Below are 25513 nucleotides of genomic sequence, written 5' to 3'. Positions count from 1 at the left end.
AGAATGTGGGACTTGCTCCCACAGGGAGTGGGGAGAATGTGGGACTCGCACCCACAGGGAGTGGGGAGAATGTGGGACTCGCACCCACAGGGAGTGGGGAGAATGTGGGACTCGCTCCCAGAGGGAGTGGGGGAGAATGTGGGACTCGCTCCCACAGGGAGTGGGGAGAATGTGGGACTCGCTCCCACAGGGAGTGGGGAGAATGTGGGACTCGCACCCAGGGGAGTGGGGGAGAATGTGGGACTCGCACCCACGGGGAGTGGGAGAGAATGTGGGACTCGCTCCCACAGGGAGTGGGGGAGAATGTGGGACTCGCACAGGGAGTGGGGAGAATGTGGACTCGCTCCCACAGGGAGTGAGGAAGGAGAATAGCAGGCATACATTGAAGTGGGGGGTGGGAGAAGCTGGTTAAAAACACAAGAGGAAGAGATGGATATGGTGATGGGTGAGATGAAGAGGGGGGGATTGTTTTGTGAGGGGCTAGAACGGAGCAAGTTTTGGGTCACGCCTCCGGTTGAAGGTGACCGTGACAGATCCAGGAAGTCGCACCTTGACGCTGAAGAAAGGTTGAGCTTTTCGTCACAGTCGCTGTCGTCCGAGCTCTCCTCCGGCGCGGATCGCTGCCTGGCATCAAGGTGGCTGCCTGGAAAACAATTCAAAATAATAACAAAACAGGAGGTTAGGCTGAGGATAAAACGAGGAGAACGCGTTCCGTCTGCGGCAGGAGGGTGGAGTACCGGGCCGGGGGGGGGGGGGGGGGGGGGGTAGGTGACACAGATGGAAGAGAATCGGGAACAGAACCAGAGGGAGGAGAAGGGGGGAAGGGGGGTGAGAATTTAAACTCAGCAAGTTGTAATGGAGATTCAATCGGAAATTTCAAAAGCGGGGGCGGGGGGGGGGGGGGGGGGGGAGCGGGGGAGAGAGAGGGAGAGAATAATCCGATAGATCTTTCAAAGATCAAGGCACAGGATGGAAGGCCAAATGCCTCCGGCCTCGAAAGATTATCGACCTAAACTGCTCAATCTCTCTTCATACGACAAACCCCTCATCTCTGGGATCAATCTGGTGAACCTCCTCTGAACTGCCTCCAATGCCACGACACCTTTCCCGGAATAAGGAGACCAAAACTGTGCACAATACTCCAGGTGCAGTCTCACCAATGTCGCGTACAGTTGCAGCAACACTTCACTACCTTTATACTCAATTCCTTTAGCTATAAACGCCAACATTCCGTTTGCTTTCCTTATTACTTGCTGTACCTGCGTGCTCGTTTTCTGTGGCTCATGCACGAGGACCCCCAGATCCCCGTGCAGCAGAGCATCCCAAAATCTATCCCCAGTGAGATAATAAGTTACCTTTCCATTTCTCCAACCTAAATGCATGACTTCAAACTTATCCACGTTAAACTGCATCTGCCACACTTTGGCCCACTCTCCTAACCTCTCTATATCCATTTCGAAGGTTATTTCCTCATTGCAACTTACTGTCCCGCCTATTTTTGTGTCGTCTGCAAATCTGGCGATAGAACCTTCTATCCCTGTATCCAAGTCGTTAATATCGATTGTAAATAGCTGGGGCCAAGGACCGAACACTGTGGCACCCCCACTAGTTACATCGTGCCATCCAGGAAAAGACCCATTCAGCCAGACTCTCGTTTCCTGTCCGTCAGCCAGTCTTCTATCCCAGCTAATAAATTACCCCTAATCCCATGTAATCTAACTTAATGAGTTAACCTTCCGGCAGTCTAGGTATAGTACATCTACAGGAGTCCCATTATCCACTTTCCTTGTTACATCTTCGAAGAACTCGAGAAAAGTAGTCAAACGTGATTTGTCCTTCATAAGACCCTGCTGACTCGGATTAATTTATTCTGATTTCCCAAATGTCCTGATATTACGTCCTTGGTAATTGATTCTAACAATTTCCCAACACCAGATGTTTAACTAACTGTCTGTGCGGAGTCTGCACGTTCTCCCCGTGTCTGCGTGGGTTTCCTCCGGGTGCTCTGGTTTCCTCCCACAGTCCAAAGATGTGCAGGTTAGGTGGATTGGCCGTGATAAATTGCCCTTAGTGTCCAAAGATGAGCAGGTTAGGTGGATTGGCCGTGCTAAATTGTCCCTTAGTGTCCAAAGACGTGCAGGTTAGGTGGATTGGCCGTGCTAAATTGTCTCTTAGTGTCCAAAGATGTGCAGGTTAGGTGGATTGGCCGTGCTAAATTGTCCCTTAGTGTCCAAAGATGTGCAGGTTAGGTGGATTGGCCGTGCTAAATTGTCTCTTAGTGTCCAAAGATGTGCAGGTTAGGTGGATTGGCCGTGCTAAATTGTCCCTTAGTGTCCAAAGATGTGCAGGTTAGGTGGATTGGCCGTGCTAAATTGTCCCTTAGTGTCCAAAGATGTGCAGGTTAGGTGGATTGGGCGCGCTAAATTGTCCCTTAGTGTCCAAAGATGTGCAGGTTAGGTGGATTGGCCGTGCTAAATTGTCCAGACATATGGACAATAAGGGAATAGTGTAGATGGGCTTTGGAGTGGTTTCACAGGTCGGCGCATCATCGAGGGCCGAAGGGCCTGTACTGCGCTGTAATGTTCTAATGTTCCTCCGATGGGGTTTTTCCACCGACAATCGATGATCGTTGTCACGGCCGCCGTTACGGGACTCGCTTTTCAATTCCAGATTTTGCTAATCGAATGTAAATTCCGCCGGCCGGGGTGGGAGGGGATTCGAACCCGTTTGTCGCCACCCCCCCGCCCCCCCCCCCCCAGGGCCTCTGGAAGACGGGTCCAATCACAAACCTTAATGAACCGCCCGTACAGCAGGTCCTTGCAGAGCTGGGCCTTCCGAGGCTTCTTGTTGGAAACGGACCGTCCTCCATCTTGGCTGACCTCTGACACCTCCACGCCACCCTGCCAGGAAAACCAAAGGGTTTAATCGAGGCGGCATTCAAATTCACCAAGGGGGCATTGGGGTACGTGGGTCAAGTGTTTCCCCCCTCCCTATCTCTGTTGTGACGGAGAAGGCGCTGCCTGGAATGGCGGTGGGAGCAGGTTTGAAAGGAACTTACAAAAGGGGAGGATCGGACAGATCTTTCAGAGGGCCGACAACAGGCGCCATGGGCTGACGGTCCCTCCTACCCCGCGACTGAGATCCGAGGGAGAGCAAACATTCTAAATTCTAACATGGCTTCAGAAGGCTTTTTCAGAAAACCTTTGTTTTAATTCATTCACGGAATGTGGCTGCGCCCAGCACTTTTTACCCATCCCTAATTGCCCCTTGGCAAGGTGGGGGGGGGGGGGGGGGGTGAGCCGCCATCTTGAACCCGCTGCAGTCCCCGTGTGGTGTAGGTACACCCACAGCGCTGTTAGGAAGGGAGTTCCGGGATTCCGACCCGGCGACAGCGAAGGAGCGGCCGATATATTCCCGAGTCGGGGTGGCGAGCGGCTCGGAGGGGGAACTTGCAGGTGGGGGGGGGGTGTTCCCCGTGTGTCTGCTGCCCCCCCTCGTCCTTCTAGATGGTAGAGGTGGCGGGTTTGGAAGGTGCTGTCGAAGGCGAGTCGCCGCGGTGCGTCTTGTAGACGGTGCACACGGCTGCCGCTGTGCGTCGGGGGGGGGGGGGGGGGGGGGGAGTGAATGGCGGGTGGTTAGCGTGTCGATCGAGCGGGGCTGCTTTGTCCTGGATGGTGTCGAGCTTCTCGAGTGTTGTTGGGAGCCGCGCTCATCCAGGCGAGTGGAGAGTCTCCCATCGCACTCCTGACTTGTGTCCTTGTCGATGGTGGGCAGGCATTGGGGTGGGGTGGGGGGGGTGGGGGTCAGGAGAGTTACTCTCCGCAGGATTCCCAGCCTCTGACCTGCTCTGGGAGCCACAGTATTTATACGGCTGGGTCCAGTTCAGTTTCTGATCAATGGTCACCCCCAGGATGTTGATAGTGGGGGATTCAGCGATGGCGACGCCATTGAATGGTCAAGGGGGCGATGGTTAAATCCTCTCTTGCAGGAGATGGTCATTGACTCGCACTTGTGTGGCGCGAATGTAACTTGCCCCTTGCCAGCCCGAGCCTGGGTATTGTCCGGTCTTGCTGCATTTGGACAGGGACGGCTTCATTGTCTGAGGAGTCATGGGTGGAAGTAAATGCGGCATTCTTAGTAATATGGTGATGTTAACGCCACTAAAGAGCGAGGCAGACAGCCCCCCACACACACAGCAGCCCCCGCCGATCCCACATTATTCTTAGAGGACCTGGTAGGCTGTGGACAACTCCGGAATGGAGATGAAGTGGGAACTTCGCTGCCACCAGAGGGCGCACAACAGCCAAGGCCCTCTGGTGGCCAAAGCCGGAATGGGTGGCTGTCGTACAGTGTGGCGGCTACCAAGGCAAGATGGCTGCCGAGGCAAGATGGCTGCCGCCGAGGCAAGATGGCCACCGCCGAGACAAGATGGCCACCGCCGAGGCAAGATGGCCGCCGCCGAGGCAAGATGGCCGCCGCCGAGGCAAGATGGCTGCCAAGGACACCTCACTCCACAAGCTTGAAGGCTCTGACTCTACCCAATATTTTGCCACCATTACCAGGTTCTGAAGCACCAGACATCAGTTCAATAGTCAAGGGGAGGATATTTTTAACATGAATTCATCCAAAGTGCTTTCTCACTGAATAGGCCGAACACGAAGCTAATTCTGTCTGCTTCAGTGAAGGTAGACAAGCAAAAACTGTTCCCATTGGCAGAATGCACAAGGACTGGGAGGTAGGAGGCCACATTTAATGAAGGGGAGGGGGTGAGGTCAGGAAGAATGGTGAATAACGTGGAACTCGCTGCAAAGAGAGAACATACAACATTTCGTGCAGAAGGAGGCCATTCGGCCCATCGAGTCTACACCGACCCACTCAAGCCCTCACTTCCCCCCCTATCCCCGTAACCCAATAACCCCTCCTAACCTGAGGGAAGTTTAGCGTGGCCAATCCACCTAACCTGCACGTCTTTGGACTGTGGGAGGGAACCGGAGCACCCGGAGGAAACCCACGCAGACACGGGGAGAACGTGCAGACTTGACACAGACAGTGACCCAACGGGGAATCGAACCTGGTGCTGTGAAGCCACAGTTCTATCCACTTGTGCTACCGTGCTGCCACTAGGGAGGTGTGAAGGGGCTGGTGGAGGGTACAGAGATAGGGAGGGGGTGTAGGGGCTGGAGGAGGTTACAGAGATAGGGAGGGGGTGTAGGGGCTGGAGGGGGTGTTGGGGCTGGAGGAGGTTACAGAGATAGGGAGGGGGTGTAGGGGCTGGAGGGGGTGTTGGGGCTGGAGGAGGTTACAGAGATAGGGAGGGGGTGTAGGGGCTGGAGGAGGTTACAGAGATAGGGAGGGGGTGTATGGGCTGGAGGAGGTTACAGAGATAGGGAGGGGGTGTAGGGGCTGGAGGACGGTACAGAGATAGGGAGGGGGTGTAGGGGCTGGAGGAGGTTACAGAGATAGGGAGGGGGTGTAGGGGCTGGAGGAGGGTACAGAGATAGGGAGGGGTGGAGGGGCTGGAGGAGGTTAGAGATAGGGAGGGGGTTACAGAGATAGTTAGGGGGTGTAGGGGCTGGAGGAGGTTACAGAGATAGGGAGGGGTTGAGGGGCTGGAGGAGGTTAGAGATAGGGAGGGGGTTACAGAGATAGTCAAGGGGTGTAGGGGCTGGAGGAGGTTACACAGATAGTGAGGGGATGTAGGGGCTGGAGGAGGTTACAGAGATGGGGACGGGGTGAAGGGGCTGCAGGAGGTTACAGAGATAGGGAAGGGGTGTCGGGGCTGGAGGAGATTACAGAGACAGGGAGGGGGTGTAGGGGCTGGAGGAGGGTACAGAGATAGGTAGGGGCTGGAGAAGGTTACAGAGATAGGGAGGAGGTGTCGGGGGCTGGAGGAGGTTACAGAGATAGGGAGGGGGTGTAGGGGCTGGAGGAGGTTACAGAGATAGGTAGGGGTGTAGGGGGCTGGAGGAGGTTATAGAGATAGGGAGGGGGTGTAGGGGCTGGAGGAGGTTACAGAGATAGGTAGGGGTGTAGGGGGCTGGAGGAGGTTATAGAGATAGGGAGCGGGGTGTACGGGCTGGAGGAGGGTACAGAGATAGGGAGGGGGTGTAGGGGCTGGAGGAGGTTACAGAGATAGGGAGGGGGTGTAGGGGCTGGAGGAGGTTGCAGAGATAGGGAGGGGGTGTAGAGGCTGAAGGAGGTTACAGAGATAGGTAGGGGTGTAGTGGGCTGGAGGAGGTTATAGAGATAGGGAGGGGGGTGTAGGGGCTGGAGGAGGGTACAGATAGGGAGGGGCTGGAGGCGGTTACAGAGATAGAGAGGGGTTGTAGGGGCTGGAGGAGGTTACAGAGATAGGGAGGAGGTGTCGGGGCTGGAGGAGGTTACAGAGATAGGGATGGGGTGTAGGGGCTGGAGGAGGTTACAGAGATAGGTAGGGGTGTAGGGGGCTGGAGGAGGTTATAGAGATAGGGAGGTGGGTGTAGGGGCTGGAGGAGGGTACAGAGATAGGGAGGGGGTGTAGGGGCTGGAGGAGGTTGCAGAGATAGGGAGGGGGTGTAGGGGCTGGAGGAGGTTGCAGAGATAGGGAGGGGTGTAGGGGCTGGAGGAGGGTACAGAGATAGGTAGGGGCTGGAGGCGGTTACAGAGATAGAGAGGGGTTGTAGGGGGCTGGTGGAGGTTACAGAGATAGGGAGGAGGTGTCGGGGCTGGAGGAGGTTACAGAGATAGGGAGGGGGTGTAGGGGCTGAAGGAGGTTACAGAGATAGGGAGGGGGTGTAGGGGCTGGAGGAGGTTACAGAGATAGGGAGGGGGTGTAGGGGCTGGAGGAGGTTGCAGAGATAGGGAGGAGGTTGCAGAGATAGGGAGGGGGTGTAGGGGCTGGAGGAGGTTACAGAGATAGGGAGGGGTTGAGGGGCTGGAGGAGGTTAGAGATAGGGAGGGGGTGACAGAGATAGTCAAGGGGTGTAGAGGCTGGAGGAGGTTACACAGATAGTGAGGGGATGTAGGGGCTGGAGGAGGTTACAGAGATGGGGACGGGGTGAAGGGGCTGCAGGAGGTTACAGAGATAGGGAAGGGGTGTCGGACTGGAGGAGATTACAGAGACAGGGAGGGGGTGTAGGGGCTGGAGGAGGGGTACAGAGATAGGTAGGGGCTGGAGGAGGTTACAGAGATAGGGAGGAGGTGTCGGGGCTGGAGGAGGTTACAGAGATAGGGAGGGGGTGTAGGGGCTGGAGGAGGTTACAGAGATAGGTAGGGGTGTAGGGGGCTGGAGGAGGTTATAGAGATAGGGAGGGGGTGTAGGGGGCTAGAGGAGGTTACAGAGATAGGTAGGGGTGTAGGGGGCTGGAGGAGGTTATAGAGATAGGGAGGGGGGTGTACGGGCTGGAGAAGGGTACAGAGATAGGGAGGGGGTGTAGGGGCTGGAGGAGGTTACAGAGATAGGGAGGGGGTGTAGGGGCTGGAGGAGGTTGCAGAGATAGGGAGGGGGTGTAGGGGCTGGAGGAGGTTGCAGAGATAGGGAGGGGTGTAGGGGCTGGAGGAGGGTACAGAGATAGGGAGGGGGTGTAGGGGGCTGGAGGAGGTTACAGAGATAGGGAGGGGGGTGTAGGGGCTGAAGGAGGTTACAGAGATAGGTAGGGGTGTAGTGGGCTGGAGGAGGTTATAGAGATAGGGAGGGGGGTGTAGGGGCTGGAGGAGGGTACAGAGATAGGGAGGGGCTGGAGGCGGTTACAGAGATAGAGAGGGGTTGTAGGGGCTGGAGGAGGTTACAGAGATAGGGAGGAGGTGTCGGGGCTGGAGGAGGTTACAGAGATAGGGAGGGGGTGTAGGGGCTGAAGGAGGTTACAGAGATAGGGAGGGGGTGTAGGGGCTGGAGGAGGTTACAGAGATAGGGAGGGGGTGTAGGGGCTGGAGGAGGTTACAGAGATAGGGAGGGGGTGTAGGGGCTGGAGGAGGTTGCAGAGATAGGGAGGGGGTGTAGGGGCTGGAGGAGGTTACAGAGATAGGGAGGAGGTGTCGGGGCTGGAGGAGGTTACAGAGATAGGGAGGGGGTGTAGGGGCTGGAGGAGGTTACAGAGATAGGTAGGGGTGTAGGGGGCTGGAGGAGGTTATAGAGATAGGGAGGGGGTGTAGGGGCTGGAGGAGGTTACAGAGATAGGTAGGGGTGTAGGGGGCTGGAGGAGGTTATAGAGATAGGGAGGGGGGTGTACGGGCTGGAGGAGGGTACAGAGATAGGGAGGGGGTGTAGGGGCTGGAGGAGGTTACAGAGATAGGGAGGGGGTGTAGGGGCTGGAGGAGGTTGCAGAGATAGGGAGGGGGTGTAGGGGCTGGAGGAGGGTACAGAGATAGGGAGGGGGTGTAGGGGGCTGGAGGAGGTTACAGAGATAGGGAGGAGGTTACAGAGATAGGGAGGGGGTGTAGGGGCTGAAGGAGGTTACAGAGATAGGTAGGGGTGTAGTGGGCTGGAGGAGGTTATAGAGATAGGGAGGGGGGTGTAGGGGCTGGAGGAGGGTACAGAGATAGGGAGGGGCTGGAGGCGGTTACAGAGATAGAGAGGGGTTGTAGGGGCTGGAGGAGGTTACAGAGATAGGGAGGAGGTGTCGGGGCTGGAGGAGGTTACAGAGATAGGGATGGGGTGTAGGGGCTGGAGGAGGTTACAGAGATAGGTAGGGGTGTAGGGGGCTGGAGAAGGTTATAGAGATAGGGAGGTGGGTGTAGGGGCTGGGGGAGGTTACAGAGATAGGGAGGGGGTGTAGGGGCTGGAGGACGGTACAGAGATAGGGAGGGGGTGTAGGGGCTGGAGGAGGTTACAGAGATAGGGAGGGGGTGTAGGGGCTGGAGGAGGGTACAGAGATAGGGAGGGGTGGAGGGGCTGGAGGAGGTTAGAGATAGGGAGGGGGTTACAGAGATAGTTAGGGGGTGTAGGGGCTGGAGGAGGTTACAGAGATAGGGAGGGGTTGAGGGGCTGGAGGAGGTTAGAGATAGGGAGGGGGTTACAGAGATAGTCAAGGGGTGTAGGGGCTGGAGGAGGTTACACAGATAGTGAGGGGATGTAGGGGCTGGAGGAGGTTACAGAGATGGGGACGGGGTGAAGGGGCTGCAGGAGGTTACAGAGATAGGGAAGGGGTGTCGGGGCTGGAGGAGATTACAGAGACAGGGAGGGGGTGTAGGGGCTGGAGGAGGGTACAGAGATAGGTATGGGCTGGAGGAGGTTATAGAGATAGGGAGGAGGTGTCGGGGCTGGAGGAGGTTACAGAGATAGGGAGGGGGTGTAGGGGCTGGAGGAGGTTACAGAGATAGGTAGGGGTGTAGGGGGCTGGAGGAGGTTATAGAGATAGGGAGGGGGTGTAGGGGCTGGAGGAGGTTACAGAGATAGGTAGGGGTGTAGGGGGCTGGAGGAGGTTATAGAGATAGGGAGGGGGGTGTACGGGCTGGAGGACGGTACAGAGATAGGGAGGGGGTGTAGGGGCTGGAGGAGGTTACAGAGATAGGGAGGGGGTGTAGGGGCTGGAGGAGGTTGCAGAGATAGGGAGGGGGTGTAGGGGCTGGAGGAGGGTACAGAGATAGGGAGGGGGTGTAGGGGGCTGGAGGAGGTTACAGAGATAGGGAGGAGGTGTCGGGGCTGGAGGAGGTTACAGAGATAGGGAGGGGGTGTAGGGGCTGAAGGAGGTTACAGAGATAGGTAGGGGTGTAGTGGGCTGGAGGAGGTTATAGAGATAGGGAGGGGGGTGTAGGGGCTGGAGGAGGGTACAGAGATAGGGAGGGGCTGGAGGCGGTTACAGAGATAGAGAGGGGTTGTAGGGGCTGGAGGAGGTTACAGAGATAGGGAGGAGGTGTCGGGGCTGGAGGAGGTTACAGAGATAGGGATGGGGTGTAGGGGCTGGAGGAGGTTACAGAGATAGGTAGGGGTGTAGGGGGCTGGAGGAGGTTACAGAGATAGGGAGGAGGTGTCGGGGCTGGAGGAGGTTACAGAGATAGGGAGGGGGTGTAGGGTCTGAAGGAGGTTACAGAGATAGGTAGGGGTGTAGTGGGCTGGAGGAGGTTATAGAGATAGGGAGGGGGGTGTAGGGGCTGGAGGAGGGTACAGAGATAGGGAGGGGCTGGAGGCGGTTACAGAGATAGAGAGGGGTTGTAGGGGCTGGAGGAGGTTACAGAGATAGGGAGGAGTTGTCGGGGCTGGAGGCGGTTACAGAGATAGAGAGGGGTTGTAGGGGCTGGAGGAGGTTACAGAGATAGGGAGGAGTTGTCGGGGCTGGAGGAGGTTACAGAGATAGGGAGGGGGTGTAGGGGCTGAAGGAGGTTACAGAGATAGGGAGGGGGTGTAGGGGCTGGAGGAGGTTACAGAGATAGGGAGGGGGTGTAGGGGCTGGAGGAGGTTACAGAGATAGGGAGGGGGTGTAGGGGCTGGAGGAGGTTGCAGAGATAGGGAGGGGGTGTAGGGGCTGGAGGAGGTTACAGAGATAGGGAGGAGGTGTCGGGGCTGGAGGAGGTTACAGAGATAGGGAGGGGGTGTAGGGGCTGGAGGAGGTTACAGAGATAGGTAGGGGTGTAGGGGGCTGGAGGAGGTTATAGAGATAGGGAGGGGGTGTAGGGGCTGGAGGAGGTTACAGAGATAGGTAGGGGTGTAGGGGGCTGGAGGAGGTTATAGAGATAGGGAGGGGGGTGTACGGGCTGGAGGAGGGTACAGAGATAGGGAGGGGGTGTAGGGGCTGGAGGAGGTTACAGAGATAGGGAGGGGGTGTAGGGGCTGGAGGAGGTTGCAGAGATAGGGAGGGGGTGTAGGGGCTGGAGGAGGGTACAGAGATAGGGAGGGGGTGTAGGGGGCTGGAGGAGGTTACAGAGATAGGGAGGAGGTTACAGAGATAGGGAGGGGGTGTAGGGGCTGAAGGAGGTTACAGAGATAGGGAGGGGTGTAGTGGGCTGGAGGAGGTTATAGAGATAGGGAGGGGGTGTAGGGGCTGGAGGAGGGTACAGAGATAGGGAGGGGCTGGAGGCGGTTACAGAGATAGAGAGGGGTTGTAGGGGCTGGAGGAGGTTACAGAGATAGGGAGGAGGTTTCGGGGCTGGAGGAGGTTACAGAGATAGGGATGGGGTGTAGGGGCTGGAGGAGGTTACAGAGATAGGTAGGGGTGTAGGGGGCTGGAGGAGGTTATAGAGATAGGGAGGTGGGTGTAGGGGCTGGAGGAGGTTACAGAGATAGGGAGGGGGTGTAGGGGCTGGAGGACGGTACAGAGATAGGGAAGGGGTGTAGGGGCTGGAGGAGGTTACAGAGATAGGGAGGGGGTGTAGGGGCTGGAGGAGGGTACAGAGATAGGGAGGGGTGGAGGGGCTGGAGGAGGTTAGAGATAGGGAGGGGGTTACAGAGATAGTTAGGGGGTGTAGGGGCTGGAGGAGGTTACAGAGATAGGGAGGGGTTGAGGGGCTGGAGGAGGTTAGAGATAGGGAGGGGGTTACAGAGATAGTCAAGGGGTGTAGGGGCTGGAGGAGGTTACACAGATAGTGAGGGGATGTAGGGGCTGGAGGAGGTTACAGAGATGGGGACGGGGTGAAGGGGCTGCAGGAGGTTACAGAGATAGGGAAGGGGTGTCGGGGCTGGAGGAGATTACAGAGACAGGGAGGGGGTGTAGGGGCTGGAGGAGGGTACAGAGATAGGTATGGGCTGGAGGAGGTTATAGAGATAGGGAGGAGGTGTCGGGGCTGGAGGAGGTTACAGAGATAGGGAGGGGGTGTAGGGGCTGGAGGAGGTTACAGAGATAGGTAGGGGTGTAGGGGGCTGGAGGAGGTTATAGAGATAGGGAGGGGGTGTAGGGGCTGGAGGAGGTTACAGAGATAGGTAGGGGTGTAGGGGGCTGGAGGAGGTTATAGAGATAGGGAGGGGGGTGTACGGGCTGGAGGAGGGTACAGAGACAGGGAGGGGGTGTAGGGGCTGGAGGAGGTTACAGAGATAGGGAGGGGGTGTAGGGGCTGGAGGAGGTTGCAGAGATAGGGAGGGGGTGTAGGGGCTGGAGGAGGGTACAGAGATAGGGAGGGGGTGTAGGGGGCTGGAGGAGGTTACAGAGATAGGGAGGAGGTGTCGGGGCTGGAGGAGGTTACAGAGATAGGGAGGGGGTGTAGGGGCTGAAGGAGGTTACAGAGATAGGTAGGGGTGTAGTGGGCTGGAGGAGGTTATAGAGATAGGGAGGGGGGTGTAGGGGCTGGAGGAGGGTACAGAGATAGGGAGGGGCTGGAGGCGGTTACAGAGATAGAGAGGGGTTGTAGGGGCTGGAGGAGGTTACAGAGATAGGGAGGTGGTGTCGGGGCTGGAGGAGGTTACAGAGATAGGGATGGGGTGTAGGGGCTGGAGGAGGTTACAGAGATAGGTAGGGGTGTAGGGGGCTGGAGGAGGTTATAGAGATAGGGAGGTGGGTGTAGGGGCTGGAGGAGGGTACAGAGATAGGGAGGGGGTGTCGGGGCTGGAGGAGGTTGCAGAGATAGGGAGGGGGTGTAGGGGCTGGAGGAGGTTGCAGAGATAGGGAGGGGTGTAGGGGCTGGAGGAGGGTACAGAGATAGGTAGGGGCTGGAGACGGTTACAGAGATAGAGAGGGGTTGTAGGGGCTGGTGGAGGTTACAGAGATAGGGAGGAGGTGTCGGGGCTGGAGGAGGTTACAGAGATAGGGAGGGGGTGTAGGGGCTAAAGGAGGTTACAGAGATAGGGAGGGGGTGTAGGGGCTGGAGGAGGTTACAGAGATAGGGAGGGGGTGTAGGGGCTGGAGGAGGTTACAGAGATAGGGAGGGGGTGTAGGGGCTGGAGGAGGTTGCAGAGATAGGGAGGGGGTGTAGGGGCTGGAGGAGGTTACAGAGATAGGGAGGGGTTGAGGGGCTGGAGGAGGTTAGAGATAGGGAGGGGGTGACAGAGATAGTCAAGGGGTGTAGGGGCTGGAGGAGGTTACACAGATAGTGAGGGATGTAGGGGCTGGAGGAGGTTACAGAGATGGGGACGGGGTGAAGGGGCTGCAGGAGGTTACAGAGATAGGAAAGGGGTGTCGGGACTGGAGGAGGTTACAGAGACAGGGAGGGGGTGTAGGGGCTGGAGGAGGTTACAGAGATAGGGAGGGGGTGTAGGGGCTGGAGGAGGTTACAGAGATAGGTAGGGGTGTAGGGGGCTGGAGGAGGTTATAGAGATAGGGAGGTGGGTGTAGGGGCTGGAGGAGGTTACAGAGATAGGGAGGGGGTGTAGGGGCTGGAGGACGGTACAGAGATAGGGAAGGGGTGTAGGGGCTGGAGGAGGTTACAGAGATAGGGAGGGGGTGTAGGGGCTGGAGGAGGGTACAGAGATAGGGAGGGGTGGAGGGGCTGGAGGAGGTTAGAGATAGGGAGGGGGTTACAGAGATAGTTAGGGGGTGTAGGGGCTGGAGGAGGTTACAGAGATAGGGAGGGGTTGAGGGGCTGGAGGAGGTTAGAGATAGGGAGGGGGTTACAGAGATAGTCAAGGGGTGTAGGGGCTGGAGGAGGTTACACAGATAGTGAGGGGATGTAGGGGCTGGAGGAGGTTACAGAGATGGGGACGGGGTGAAGGGGCTGCAGGAGGTTACAGAGATAGGGAAGGGGTGTCGGGGCTGGAGGAGATTACAGAGACAGGGAGGGGGTGTAGGGGCTGGAGGAGGGTACAGAGATAGGTATGGGCTGGAGGAGGTTATAGAGATAGGGAGGAGGTGTCGGGGCTGGAGGAGATTACAGAGATAGGGAGGGGGTGTAGGGGCTGGAGGAGGTTACAGAGATAGGTAGGGGTGTAGGGGGCTGGAGGAGGTTATAGAGATAGGGAGGGGGTGTAGGGGCTGGAGGAGGTTACAGAGATAGGTAGGGGTGTAGGGGCTGGAGGAGGTTACAGAGATAGGGAGGGGGTGTAGGGGCTGGAGGAGGTTGCAGAGATAGGGAGGGGGTGTAGGGGCTGGAGGAGGGTACAGAGATAGGGAGGGGGTGTAGGGGGCTGGAGGAGGTTACAGAGATAGGGAGGAGGTGTCGGGGCTGGAGGAGGTTACAGAGATAGGGAGGGGGTGTAGGGGCTGAAGGAGGTTACAGAGATAGGTAGGGGTGTAGTGGGCTGGAGGAGGTTATAGAGATAGGGAGGGGGGTGTAGGGGCTGGAGGAGGGTACAGAGATAGGGAGGGGCTGGAGGCGGTTACAGAGATAGAGAGGGGTTGTAGGGGCTGGAGGAGGTTACAGAGATAGGGAGGTGGTGTCGGGGCTGGAGGAGGTTACAGAGATAGGGATGGGGTGTAGGGGCTGGAGGAGGTTACAGAGATAGGTAGGGGTGTAGGGGGCTGGAGGAGGTTATAGAGATAGGGAGGTGGGTGTAGGGGCTGGAGGAGGGTACAGAGATAGGGAGGGGGTGTCGGGGCTGGAGGAGGTTGCAGAGATAGGGAGGGGGTGTAGGGGCTGGAGGAGGTTGCAGAGATAGGGAGGGGTGTAGGGGCTGGAGGAGGGTACAGAGATAGGTAGGGGCTGGAGACGGTTACAGAGATAGAGAGGGGTTGTAGGGGCTGGTGGAGGTTACAGAGATAGGGAGGAGGTGTCGGGGCTGGAGGAGGTTACAGAGATAGGGAGGGGGTGTAGGGGCTGAAGGAGGTTACAGAGATAGGGAGGGGGTGTAGGGGCTGGAGGAGGTTACAGAGATAGGGAGGGGGTGTAGGGGCTGGAGGAGGTTACAGAGATAGGGAGGGGGTGTAGGGGCTGGAGGAGGTTGCAGAGATAGGGAGGGGGTGTAGGGGCTGGAGGAGGTTACAGAGATAGGGAGGGGTTGAGGGGCTGGAGGAGGTTAGAGATAGGGAGGGGGTGACAGAGATAGTCAAGGGGTGTAGGGGCTGGAGGAGGTTACACAGATAGTGAGGGGATGTAGGGGCTGGAGGAGGTTACAGAGATGGGGACGGGGTGAAGGGGCTGCAGGAGGTTACAGAGATAGGAAAGGGGTGTCGGGACTGGAGGAGGTTACAGAGACAGGGAGGGGGTGTAGGGGCTGGAGGAGGTTACAGAGATAGGGAGGGGGTGTAGGGGCTGGAGGAGGTTACAGAGATAGGTAGGGGTGTAGGGGGCTGGAGGAGGTTATAGAGATAGGGAGGGGTTGTAGGGGCTGGAGGAGGTTACAGAGATAGGTAGGGGTGTAGGGGGCTGGAGGAGGTTATAGAGATAGGGAGGGGGGTGTACGGGCTGGAGAAGGGTACAGAGATAGGGAGGGGGTGTAGGGGCTGGAGGAGGTTACAGAGATAGGGAGGGGGTGTAGGGGCTGGAGGAGGTTGCAGAGATAGGGAGGGGATGTAGGGGCTGGAGGAGGTTGCAGAGATAGGGAGGGGTGTAGGGGCTGGAGGAGGGTACAGAGATAGGGAGGGGGTGTAGGGGGCTGGAGGAGGTTACAGAGATAGGGAGGAGGTGTCGGGGCTGGAGGAGGTTACAGAGATAGGGAGGGGGTGTAGGGGCTGAAGGAGGTTACAGAGATAGGTAGGGGTGTAGTGGGCTGGAGGAGGTTATAGAGATAGGGAGGGGGGTGTAGGGGCTGGAGGAGGGTACAGAGATAGGGAGGGGCTGGAGGCGGTTACAGAGATAGAGAGGGGTTGTAGGGGCTGGAGGAGGTTACAGAGATAGGGAGGAGGTGTCGGGGCTGGAGGAGGTTACAGAGATAGGGTGGGGGTGTAGGGGCTGAAGGAGGTTACAGAGATAGGGAGGGGGTGTAGGGGCTGGAGGAGGTTACAGAGATAGGTAGGGGGTGTAGGGGCTGGAGGAGGTTACAGAGATAGGGAGGGGGTGTAGGGGCTGGAGGAGGTTGCAGAGATAGGGAGGGGGTGTAGGGGCTGGAGGAGGTTACAGAGATAGGGAGGAGGTGTCGGGGCTGGAGGAGGTTACAGAGATAGGGAGGGGGTGTAGGGGCTGGAGGAGGTTACAGAGATAGGTAGGGGTGTAGGGGGCTGGAGGAGGTTATAGAGATAGGGAGGGGGTGTAGGGGCTGGAGGAGGTTACAGAGATAGGTAGGGGTGTAGGGGGCTGGAGGAGGTTATAGAGATAGGGAGGGGGGTGTACGGGCTGGAGGGGGGTACAGAGATAGGGAGGGGGTGTAGGGGCTGGAGGAGGTTACAGAGATAGGGAGGGGGTGTAGGGGCTGGAGGAGGTTGCAGAGATAGGGAGGGGGTGTAGGGGCTGGAGGAGGGTACAGAGATAGGGAGGGGGTGTAGGGGGCTGGAGGAGGTTACAGAGATAGGGAGGAGGTGTCGGGGCTGGAGGAGGTTACAGAGATAGGGAGGGGGTGTAGGGGCTGAAGGAGGTTACAGAGATAGGTAGGGGTGTAGTGGGCTGGAGGAGGTTATAGAGATAGGGAGGGGGGTGTAGGGGCTGGAGGAGGGTACAGAGATAGGGAGGGGCTGGAGGCGGTTACAGAGATAGAGAGGGGTTGTAGGGGCTGGAGGAGGTTACAGAGATAGGGAGGAGGTGTCGGGGCTGGAGGAGGTTACAGAGATAGGGATGGGGTGTAGGGGCTGGAGGAGGTTACAGAGATAGGTAGGGGTGTAGGGGGCTGGAGGAGGTTATAGAGATAGGGAGGTGGGTGTAGGGGCTGGAGGAGGGTACAGAGATAGGGAGGGGGTGTAGGGGCTGGAGGAGGTTGCAGAGATAGGGAGGGGGTGTAGGGGCTGGAGGAGGTTGCAGAGATAGGTAGGGGTGTAGGGGCTGGAGGAGGGTACAGAGATAGGTAGGGGCTGGAGGCGGTTACAGAGATAGAGAGGGGTTGTAGGGGCTGGTGGAGGTTACAGAGATAGGGAGGAGGTGTCGGGGCTGGAGGAGGTTACAGAGATAGGGAGGGGGTGTAGGGGCTGAAGGAGGTTACAGAGATAGGGAGGGGGTGTAGGGGCTGGAGGAGGTTGCAGAGATAGGGAGGGGGTGTAGGGGCTGGAGGAGGTTACAGAGATAGGGAGGGGTTGAGGGGCTGGAGGAGGTTAGAGATAGGGAGGGGGTGACAGAGATAGTCAAGGGGTGTAGGGGCTGGAGGAGGTTACACAGATAGTGAGGGGATGTAGGGGCTGGAGGAGGTTACAGAGATGGGGACGGGGTGAAGGGGCTGCAGGAGGTTACAGAGATAGGGAAGGGGTGTCGGGGCTGGAGGAGATTACAGAGACAGGGAGGGGGTGTAGGGGCTGGAGGAGGGTACAGAGATAGGTAGGGGCTGGAGGAGGTTACAGAGATAGGGAGGAGGTGTCGGGGCTGAAGGAGGTTACAGAGATAGGGAGGGGGTGTAGGGGCTGGAGGAGGTTACAGAGATAGGTAGGGGTGTAGGGGGCTGGAGGAGGTTATAGAGATAGGGAGGGGGTGTAGGGGCTGGAGGAGGTTACAGAGATAGGTAGGGGTGTAGGGGGCTGGAGGAGGTTATAGAGATAGGGAGGGGGGTGTACGGGCTGGAGGAGGGTACAGAGATAGGGAGGGGGTGTAGGGGCTGGAGGAGGTTACAGAGATAGGGAGGGGGTGTAGGGGCTGGAGGAGGTTGCAGAGATAGGGAGGGGGTGTAGGGGCTGGAGGAGGTTGCAGAGATAGGGAGGGGTGTACGGGCTGGAGGAGGGTACAGAGATAGGGAGGGGGTGTAGGGGGCTGGAGGAGGTTACAGAGATAGGGAGGAGGTGTCGGGGCTGGAGGAGGTTACAGAGATAGGGAGGGGGTGTAGGGGCTGAAGGAGGTTACAGAGATAGGTAGGGGTGTAGTGGGCTGGAGGAGGTTATAGAGATAGGGAGGGGGTGTAGGGGCTGGAGGAGGGTACAGAGATAGGGAGGGGCTGGAGGCGGTTACAGAGATAGAGAGGGGTTGTAGGGGCTGGAGGAGGTTACAGAGATAGGGAGGAGGTGTCGGGGCTGGAGGAGGTTACAGAGATAGGGAGGGGGTGTAGGGGCTGAAGGAGGTTACAGAGATAGGGAGGGGGTGTAGGGGCTGGAGGAGGTTACAGAGATAGGGAGGGGGTGTAGGGGCTGGAGGAGGTTACAGAGATAGGGAGGGGGTGTAGGGGCTGGAGGAGGTTGCAGAGATAGGGAGGGGGTGTAGGGGCTGGAGGAGGTTGCAGAGATAGGGAGGGGTGTAGGGTCTGGAGGAGGGAGGGGTGTAGGGTCTGGAGGAGGTTACAGAGATAGGGAGGGGCTGGAGGAGGTTACAGAGATGGGGAGGGGGTGTAGCGGCTGGTCGAGGTTACAGAGACAGGGAGGGGATGGAGGGGTTACAGACATAAGCAAACAAACAAAGAACAAAGAAATGTACAGCACAGGAACAGGCCCTTCGGCCCTCCAAGCCCGTGCCGACCATACTGCCCGACTAAACTACAATCTTCTACACTTCCTGGGTCCGTATCCTTCTATTCCCATCCTATTCATATATTTGTCAAGATGCCCCTTAAATGTCCCTGTATCCCTGCTACCTCCTCCGGTAGCGAGTTCCAGGTACCCACTACCCTCTGCGTAAAAAACTTGCCTCGTACATCTTCTCTAAACCTTGCCCCTCTCACCTTAAACCTATGCCCCCTAGTAATTGACCCCTCTACCCTGGGGAAAAGCCTCTGACTATCCACTCTGTCTATGCCCCTCATAATTTTGTATACCTCTATCAGGTCGCCCCTCAACCTCCTTCGTTCCAGTGAGAACAAACCGAGTTTATTCAATCGCTCCTCATAGCTTATGCCCTCCATACCAGGCAACATTCTGGTAAATCTCTTCTGCACCCTCTCTAAAGCCTCCACATCCTTCTGGTAGTGTGGCGACCAGAATTGAACACTATACTCCAAGTTTGGCCTAACTAAGGTTCTGTACAGCTGCAACATGACTTGCCAATTTTTATACTCAATGCCCTGGCCAATGAAGGCAAGCATGCCGTATGCCTTCTTGACTACCTTCTCCACCTGTGTTGCCCCTTTCAATGACCTGTGGACCTGTACTCCAAGATCTCTTTGACTTTCAATACTCTTGAGGGTTCTACCATTCACTGTATATTCCCTACCTGCATTAGACCTTCCAAAATGCATTACCTCACATTTGTCCGGATTAAACTCCATCTGCCATCTCTCCGCCCAAGTCTCCAGACAATCTAAATCCTGCTGTATCCTCAGACAGTCCTCATCGCTATCCGCAATTCCACCAACCTTTGTGTCATCTGCAAACTTACTAATCAGACCAGTTACATTTTCCTCCAAATCATTTATATATACTACAAAGAGCAAAGGTCCCAGCACTGATCCCTGTGGAACACCACTGGTCACAGCCCTCCAATTAGAAAAGCATCCCTCCATTGCTACCCTCTGCCTTCTATGGCCTAGCCAGTTCTGTATCCACCTTGCCAGTTCACCCCTGATCCCGTGTGACTTCACCTTTTGTACTAGTCTACCATGAGGGACCTTGTCAAAGGCCTTACTGAAGTCCATATAGACAACATCTACTGCCCTACCTGCATCAATCATCTTAGTGACCTCCTCGAAAAACTCTATCAAGTTAGTGAGACACGACCTCCCCTTCACAAAACCGTGCTGCCTCTCACTAATACGTCCATTTGCTTCCAAATGGGAGTAGATTCTGTCTCGAAGAATTCTCTCCAGTAATTTCCCTACCACTGAAGTAAGGCTCACCGGCCTGTAGTTCCCGGGATTATCCTTGCTACCCTTCTTAAACAGAGGAACAACATTGGCTATTCTCCAGTCCTCCGGGACATCCCCTGAAGACAGCGAGGATCCAAAGATTTCTGTCAAGGCCTCAGCAATTTCCTCTCCAGCCTCCTTCAGTATTCTGGGGTAGATCCCATCAGGCCCTGGGGACTTATCTACCTTAATATTTTTTAAGACACCCAACACCTCGTCTTTTTGGATCACAATGTGACCCAGGCTATCTACACACCCTTCTCCAGACTCAACATCTACCAATTCCTTCTCTTTGGTGAATACTGATGCAAAGTATTCATTTAGTACCTCGCCCATTTCCTCTGGCTCCACACATAGATTCCCTTGCCTATCCTTCAGTGGGCCAACCCTTTCCCTGGCTACCCTCTTGCTTTTTATGCACGTGTAAAAAGCCTTGGGATTTTCCTTAACCCTATTTGCCAATGACTTTTCGTGACCCCTTCTAGCCCTCCTGACTCCTTGCTTAAGTTCCTTCCTACTTTCCTTATATGCCACACAGGCTTCGTCTGTTCCCAGCCTCTTAGCCCTGACAAATGCCTCCTTTTTCTTTTTGACGAGGCCTACAATATCACTCGTCATCCAAGGTTCCCGAAAATTGCAGAGGGGAGAGGGGCTGGAGGAGGTTAGAGATAGGGAGGGGGTGTAGGGGCTGGAGGAGGTTGCAGAGATAGGGAGGGGTGTAGGGTCTGGAGGAGGTTACAGAGATAGGAAGGGGGTGTAGGAGGTTACAGAGATAGGGATGGGGTGTAGGGGCTGGAGGGGGTGTTGGGGCTGGAGGAGGTTACAGAGATAGGGAGGGGGTGTAAGGGCTGGAGGAGGGTACAGAGATAGGGAGGGGGTGTAGGGGCTGGAGGAGGTTACAGAGATAGGGAGGGGGTGTAGGGGCTGGAGGAGGTTACAGAAATAGGGAGGGGGTGTAGGGGCCGGAGGAGGTTACAGAGATGGGAAGGGGGTGTACGGGCTGGATGAGGTTACAGAGATGGGGGGGGGGGGTGTGTAGGGGCTGGAGGACGGTACAGAGATAGGAAGGGGGTGTCGGGGCTGGAGGAGGTTACAAAGATAGGGAGGGGAGGAGGGGCTGGAGGAGGTTAGAGATAGGGAGGGGGTTACAGAGATAGTTAGGGGGTGTAGGGGCTGGAGGAGGTTACAGAGATAGGGAGGGGTGGAGGAGGTTAGAGATAGGGAGGGGGTTACAGAGGGGAGGGGGTTACAGAGATAGTCAAGGGGTGTAGAGGCTGGAGGAGGTTACAGAGATAGGGAGGGGGTGTAGGGGCTGGAGGAGGTTACAGAGATAGGGAGGGGGTGTAGGGACTGGAGGAGGTTACAGAGATAGGGACGGGGGGTAGGGGCTGGAGGAGGTTAGAGATAGGGAGGGGGTTACAGAGATAGTCAAGGGGTGTGGGGGCTGGAGGAGGTTACAGAGATAGGGAGGGGGTGTAGGGGCTGGAGGAGGTTACAGAGATAGGGAGGGGGTGTAGGGGCTGGAGGAGGTTACATTGATAGGGAGGGGGTGTCGGGGCTGGAGGAGGTTACAGAGATAGGGAGGGGGTCGGGGCTGGAGGAGGTTACAGAGATGGGGAGGGGGTGTAGGGGCTGGAGGATGTTACAGAGATAGGGAGCGAGTGTAGGGCTGGAGGAGGTTACAGAGATAGGGAGGGGGTGTAGGGACTGGAGGAGGTTACAGAGATAGGGAGGGGGTGTAGGGGCTGGAGGAGGTTACAGAGATAGGGAGGGGGTGTAGGGGCTGGAGGAGGTTACAGAGACAGGGAGGGGGTGTAGGGACTGGAGGTGGTTACAGAGATAGGGAGGGGGTGTAGGGGCTGGAGGAGGTTACAGAGATAGGGAGAGGGTGTAGGGGCTGGAGGAGGTTACAGAGATAGGGAGGGGGTGTAGGGACTGGAGGAGGTTACAGAGATAGGGAGGGGGTGTCGGGGCTGGAGGAGGTTACAGAGATAGGGAGGGGGTGTAGGGGCTGGAGGAGGTTACAGAGACAGGGAGGGGTATAGGGACTGGAGGTGGTTACAGAGATAGGGAGGGGGTGTAGGGGCTGGAGGAGGTTACAGAGATAGGGAGTGGGTGGAGGGGCTGGAGGTTACAGAGATAGGGAGGGGGTGTGGGGAATGGAGGAGGTTACAGAGATAGGGAGGGGATGTAGGGGCTGGAGGAGGTTACAGAGATAGGGAGGGGGTGTAGGGGCTGGAGGAGGTTACAGAGATAGGGAGGGGGTGTAGGGGCTGGAGGAGGTTACAGATAGGGAGGGGGTGTCGGGGCTGGAGGAGGTTACAGAGATAGGGAGGGGGTGTAGGGGCTGGAGGAGATTACAGAGATAGGGAGGGGGTGTAGGGGCTGGAGGAGGTTACAGAGATAGGGAGGGGAGTGTAGGGGCTGGAGGAGGTTACAGAGATAGGGTGGGGAGTGTAGGGGCTGGAGGAGGTTACTGGGATAGGGAGGGGCTGGGGGAGGTTACAGAGATAGGGAGGGGCTGGGGGAGGTTACAGAGATAAGGAGGGGGTGTAGGGGCTGGAGGAGGTTACAGAGATAGGGAGGGGGTGTAGGGGCTGGAGGAGGTTACAGAGATAGGGAGGGGGTGTAGGGGCTGGAGGAGGTTACAGAGATAGGGAGGGGGCTGGAGGAGGTTACAGTGATAGGGAGGGGGTGTAGGGGCTGGAAGAGGTTACAGAGATAGGGAGGGGGTGTAGGGGCTGGAGGAGGTTACAGAGATAGGGAGGGGGCTGGAGGAGGTTACAGTGATAGGGAGGGGGTGTAGGGACTGGAGGAGGTTATAGAGATAGGGAGGGGTGTGTAGGAGCTGGAGGAGGTGACAGAGATAGGAAGGGGGTGTAGGAGCTGGAGGAGGTTACAGAGATAGGGAGGGGGGTGTAGGGGCTGGAGGAGGTTACAGAGATAGGGAGGGGGTGTAGGGGCTGGAGGAGGTTACAGAGATAGGGAGGGGATGTCGGGGCTGGAGGAGGTTACAGAGATAGGGAGGAGGTGTCGGGGCTGGAGAAGGTTACAGAGATAGGGAGTGGGTGTCGGGGCTGGAGGAGGTTACAGAGATAGGGAGGGGGTGTAGGGGCTGGAGGAGGTTACAGAGATAGGGAGGGGGTATAGGGGCTGGAGGAGGTTACAGAGATAGGGAGGGGGGTGTAGGGACTGGAGGAGGTTACAGAGATAGGGAGGGGGTGTCGGGGCTGGAGGAGGTTACAGAGATAGGGAGGGGGTGTCGGGGCTGGAGGAGGTTACAGAGATAGGGAGGGGGTGTTGGGACTGGAGGAGGTTACAGAGATAGGGAGGGGTTGTTGGGGCTGGAGGAGGTTACAGAGATAAGGAGGGGGTGTAGGGGCTGGAGGAGGTTACAGAGATAGGGAGAGGGTGTAGGGGCTCGAGGAGGTTACAGAGATAGGAAGGGGGTGTCGGGGCTGGAGGAGGTTACAGAGATAGGGAGGAGGTGTAGGGGCTGGAGGAGGTTACAGAGATAGGGAGGGGGTGTAGGGGCTGGAGGAGGTTACAGAGATAGGGAGGGGGTGGAGGGGCTGGAGGAGGTTACAGAGATAGGGAGGGGGTGTAGGGGCTGGAGGAGGTTACAGAGATAGGGAGAGGGTGTAGGGGGCTGGAGGAGGTTACAGAGATAGGGAGGGTGTGTAGGGGCTGGAGGAGGTTACAGAGATAGGGAGGGGGTGTAGGGGCTGGAGAAGGTTACAGAGATAGGGAGTGGGTGTCGGGGCTGGAGGAGGTTACAGAGATAGGGAGGGGGTGTAGGGGCAGGAGGAGGTTACAGAGATAGGGAGGAGTGTAGGGGCTGGAGGAGGTTACAGAGATAGGGAGGGGGTGTAGGGGCTGGAGAAGGTTACAGAGATAGGGAGGGGGGTGGAGGGGCTGGAGGGGGTTACAGAGATAGGGAGGGGGTGTAGGGGCTGGAGAAGGTTGGGTCGCGGGATGAGTAAAATGAGTCGCCAACGGGCCTCCAAAAAAATGAGCCCTCGTGGGTCGCCCGACCTTTCCCACCCATTGGCTCCAGTGCCCGTGTGTCGACCCCACGTGGCCGGTAGCCTTGTGGATAGCACAATTGCTTCACAGCTCCAGGGTCCCAGGTTCGATTCCGGCTTGGGTCACTGTCTGTGCGGAGTCTGCACATCCTCCCCGTGTGTGCGTGGGTTTCCTCCGGGTGCTCCGGTTTCCTCCCACAGTCCAAAGATGTGCAGGTTAGGTGGATTGGCCATGATAAATTGCCCTTAGTGTCCAAAATTGCCCTTAGGGTTGGGTGGGGTTTACTGGGTTATGGGGATAGGGTGGTGGTGTTGACCTTGGGTAGGGTACTCTTTCCAAGAGCCGGTGCAGACTCGATGGGCCGAATGGCCTCCTTCTGCACTGTAAATTCTATGAAATCTATGAAAAGGTTACAGAGATAGGGAGGGGGGTGTAGGGGCTGGAGGGGGTTACAGAGATAGGGAGGGGGTGTAGGGGCTGGAGGAGGTTACAGAGATAGGGAGGGGCTGGAGGAGGTTACAGAGATAGGGAGGGGGTGTAGGGGCTGGAGGAGGTTACAGAGATAGGGAGGAGGTGGAGGAGTTTAGACAGCAGTGCTCCTTGATCTTGAGAAGTGTCGAGTTGGCGAGTTGTAAGGTGACACGGACACCGAATATCAGCACCTCTTTGGTTTCCACGGTGATGTTGGCTACGGCTTTGTTGAAAACGTGATCCCACCAATGAAATGTAAACTGCTCCCCTGCGTGATGTCCAACCTGCAAAGGAGTACAGTTCATCCATTAAAACAAGGCCTCCGACCAAAAACTACACAGTCACAGAGTAACTCAGACTCCAGTCAGTGTACAGATATCTCCCTGAGAGAGAGAGGGGACTGAGAGACACCAGTCAGTGTACAGATATCTCCCTGAGAGAGAGGGGACTGAGAGACACCAGTCAGTGTACAGATATCTCCCTGAGAGAGAGGGGACTGAGAGACACCAGTCAGTGTACAGATATCTCCCTGAGAGAGAGGGGACTGAGAGACACCAGTCAGTGTACAGATATCTCCGAGAGAGAGAGGGGACTGAGAGATACCAGTCAGTGTACAGATATCTCCCTGAGAGAGAGGGGACTGAGAGACACCAGTCAGTGTACAGATATCTCCCTGAGGGAGAGGGGACTGAGAGACACCAGTCAGTGTACAGATATCTCCCTGAGAGAGAGGGGACTGAGAGACACCAGTCAGTGTACAGATATCTCCCTGAGAGAGAGAGGGGACTGAGAGATACCAGTCAGTGTACAGATATCTCCCTGAGAGAGAGGGGACTGAGAGACACCAGTCAGTGTACAGATATCTCCCTGAGAGAGAGAGGGGACTGAGAGACACCAGTCAGTGTGCAGATATCTCGCTGAGAGAGAGGGGACTGAGAGACACCAGTCAGTGTACAGATATCTCCCTGAGAGAGAGGGGACTGAGAGACACCAGTCAGGGTACAGATATCTCCCTGAGAGAGAGGGGACTGAGAGACACCAGTCAGTGTACAGATATCTCCCTGAGAGAGAGAGAGAGAGGACTGAGAAACACCAGTCAGCGTACAGATATCTCCCTGAGAGAGAGGACTGAGAGACACCAGTCAGCGTACAGATATCTCCCTGAGAGAGAGAGAGGGGACTGAGAGACACCAGTCAGTGTACAGATATCTCCCTGGGAGAGAGAGAGGACTGAGAGACACCAGTCAGTGTACAGATATCTCCCTGAGAGAGAGGGGACTGAGAGACACCAGTCAGTGTACAGATATCTCCCTGAGAGGGGACTGAGAGACACCAGTCAGTGTACAGATATTTCCCTGAGACGGGACTGAGAGACACCAGTCAGTGTACAGATATCTCGCT

General features: G+C 57.0%; 1 long non-coding RNA gene across 1 annotated transcript in view; it reads right to left on the bottom strand.

The window, feature by feature from the left end:
• Nucleotides 1-546: 546 nt before the first annotated feature.
• The window catches only part of LOC140407067 (uncharacterized), a 63318-nt gene continuing 38351 nt past the window's right edge, over nt 547-25513 (bottom strand). Inside the window, exons 2-4 of the long non-coding RNA XR_011939425.1 lie at nt 24304-24396; nt 2790-2900; nt 547-643 (exon numbers count right to left, since the gene is read on the bottom strand). This is a non-coding gene — a long non-coding RNA (uncharacterized lncRNA). The remainder of the gene's footprint in view (nt 644-2789; nt 2901-24303; nt 24397-25513) is intronic.

This window comes from Scyliorhinus torazame, unplaced genomic scaffold, assembly GCF_047496885.1.
Source record: "Scyliorhinus torazame isolate Kashiwa2021f unplaced genomic scaffold, sScyTor2.1 scaffold_1136, whole genome shotgun sequence".
Lineage (NCBI taxonomy): Eukaryota > Metazoa > Chordata > Chondrichthyes > Carcharhiniformes > Scyliorhinidae > Scyliorhinus > Scyliorhinus torazame.
The sequence above is the reverse complement of the archived record's forward strand: the minus strand, read 5'-3'. Positions and strand labels throughout refer to the sequence as shown.